At 36.4% G+C, this 2,982-nt stretch overlaps 1 long non-coding RNA gene across 1 annotated transcript; it reads right to left on the bottom strand.

Annotated features, from left to right (window-relative positions):
• Positions 1-382: 382 nt before the first annotated feature.
• Positions 383-2,758, bottom strand: LOC102802413 (uncharacterized). The gene is made up of 2 exons (XR_438600.3): positions 2,625-2,758; positions 383-1,040 (listed from the first exon to the last, which is right to left on the bottom strand). It is a non-coding gene; the product is annotated as an uncharacterized LOC102802413 (long non-coding RNA).
• Positions 2,759-2,982: the final 224 nt, after the last annotated feature.

Below are 2,982 nucleotides of genomic sequence, written 5' to 3' on the forward strand. Positions count from 1 at the left end.
TAGTTGCATAACTAAAAAGATGATCAAATACAGGACAATTGTAATTATGTAAAGTACACCAAGTGTACATATCTGTTATAGTTCATTAACAAATACAGGACAATTGTAATTATGTAAAGTACACCAAGTGTACATATCTGTTATAGTTCATTAACATGTAAATTACTACACCAATGTTTTAAATGAACATTAAATTTTGATCGATAAATTTAGACATGTTTCTATACTAGTATCTCAATCGAAAATATTCATATTTATTTCACTTGGCGGGTAATATGTGATCTGGTATCACGTTGTCATTCTGATAGCCTGGCACATATAATGTCATAAATGCATTCATAGGAATCTTTCTTAGAAAAATAGATTGACATATAAAGTGAAATATTGATATACACATAAATCCGATTACGATATGCAGGATTTCATGTCTTGTATTTGGAAAAATATGGAACACGAAAAACTCTGTTATTTAACAGTAATTGAAAATAATATAAAATAAAAGATCAATTAAAAATATCAAACACAAAAGCATGAATTGTCACTTCTTTGAATCCACTGGTAACTTGTAGTTCAAGACAGTCGTGTGTGACGCGTGGTAGAGTTTGAACACGTGACGGCTCTGCTCATTTACATATTATTCCCAACGTCCGAGAGTTTCCCGGAGCTCATCAAGTGTTGTATGTTTCCTCCAGTAATCCATCATCAACAAGAATATGACACATGGTTGGTCAGTGAGTCTAAATATCAACTAGAAGAACAGTGCAACCCCAAACCCAACTAAAAAAATACATCAATCGTGATTCTGGAAAAACGTCTACATTGACGTGTGTGTGCTAATGTTTATGGTGTCCTTTCTTATGACCACGCCCTGGTGATCGAGATCGAGATCGGGATCGAGATCGTGATCGGGATCGAGACTTTCTGCGACCATGACCATGACCGCGGCTGTGTTTACGTCCACGTCCGTGTCCCTTTCCCTTTCCGTCACCATCCAGGTCTAAATTCAAACCACATATATTCCCCATACTGGCAAATTGTATCTATATAGAAATAAACATAAACAATATAATAATAATGACGAAGTAATTAATTAATATAAAAAATTAAAAATAAATCAATAAACACTGAATACAATACTCATTCCCGGAATAAGGCTGGTGACCTGCAACTTGTTTTAAGCAATACCCTTGTTTTGCCTTGGAGTACGTTTATTGCGATACCAGGTATTTCCATTTATGAGTAGGCTTCTAATTAAGTGAGAAATTAGCGCAAACTTACTTGACCTTTTTACAAAAAACTCAGAAAGCGTCAATTTCGAATATCAAGAGCTCTGGGTCAATAACTTATGTGTAGTCTTAAATTTAAAATAACTTATGTGTAGTCTTTTATGGGGTGCCGTTTGTAAATTTATTTATATGCAGCGTGTTTTTTTCTTTATTTGGGTATTGTATATGTAATAATCGAACATTCTGTTGTTATGTTACATTTCAGCGTTTAATGTGTATAAATAAACTTCCTACTACCCCCTGTCGCTCCTTGTCACTCTCTGCAGTGCTACTACCGTGCTACCCGAACTAAATATGTGGGTTGTCATTGCAGTAACTATTTATTATTTATAGGATCTGTTTGGGCAACGGAATGACCCATTGTTGCACGCACACATGAGACAAGGCCACCTCAAGTCGGGCGATTTATGATTCGCGATCCTTAAGCAAACCTTAAGCTGTTCACATAACCGGGTACAGTCACAGTGGTATAGTGGGTAGTCAGGTAGTATGATACGAATCGGGGACAGTAACAGATCGCATTGCCTTCAATTTGAGATGAAAATAGACGTTTATTGAACAATTCCAAAATGTGTGGCGGTATTTTGTAAAGAACGCGTATTTCGGCCAAAGTCTATTGTTAACAAGCTAAGTACATCGATGGCTAAGTCTATAAACTTTAAAGAGGAGGTCTTGGCAAACAACATAAATAAAACAGAGCTTCAACTTTTCATCAGTATTACGTAGCTCACAATACAGGTTTCCGGCCTATTGTGCTTCTATACAAACGAAGTTATGTAATTCACATGCGGAGTCACGACACATAGCTAGAGCAGGGGTTGCAAAAACACTTGAAATTCGCTAAACTCGCGTTATTGCTTTGTTAAAGCACGGCAACTCGTATGCTTACGGTAGTTAAAGGCTCTAGTGAAACCTCAATCCAAAACAGGCCGACAATTATCGTTTGCGTCATCGTAGCAGTCTTTCAACTATCAGAAAACAGGAAGTGTTGTCAATGGCAACCGGTTTGATATTCTATTGTTGTTGAAGTTACATACATTTTATATCGCACTAAATGTAATGAGTATACTCATAATGTTCAAACTAGTAGTGAAAGTCGTCATTGAAACTGGCGTAATCCTGTTGGCAGCGTAAAAATGGTATCGCGAATTCTATGTCAGACAGTATTTGGAATTAAATCCCAAAACACCTGTATTATAGTAACACTAACTGACTGGATTTATCACAAACGACATTCAGTTGAATCTAGTGTTGTTATATTTCAAAAAGCAGACCAATCTACCAATTTATGGAGTTGGAATAATTATGTCATAGCGGGATACAAGTGAAATGAGTTACCTCTCAATTTACCACCACCACACTATCTCACAATCTGGTAATTCTTCTTCTTCTTGTACAGTATCACCTCTTCCCTCGGGTTTGAGTTGTGTTGTCAGTTCCTTAGACAGGGTGATTATTACGGTATATTGTTTAAATGTCATAAATTATACAGCGCCCCGGGGGTGTCACTGCTATATGAATACTTCAACAATACACCTGTAATACTGCCCTCTAAGGCCAATCTATTGTCTCTTACAGGTCTGGCAATCCACCTTTCTTCAAGTTATATTTGAACTATAATATTTTCAGGAAGTGCAATCAAACAAATATTTGGGTTCTAATCTCTTGGAAAAGACGTCTTGCTAATAACAAGGTT

Source organism: Saccoglossus kowalevskii, chromosome 11, assembly GCF_978046115.1.
Source record: "Saccoglossus kowalevskii chromosome 11, keSacKowa6.1, whole genome shotgun sequence".
In the NCBI taxonomy this organism is placed as follows: Eukaryota; Metazoa; Hemichordata; class Enteropneusta; family Harrimaniidae; genus Saccoglossus; species Saccoglossus kowalevskii.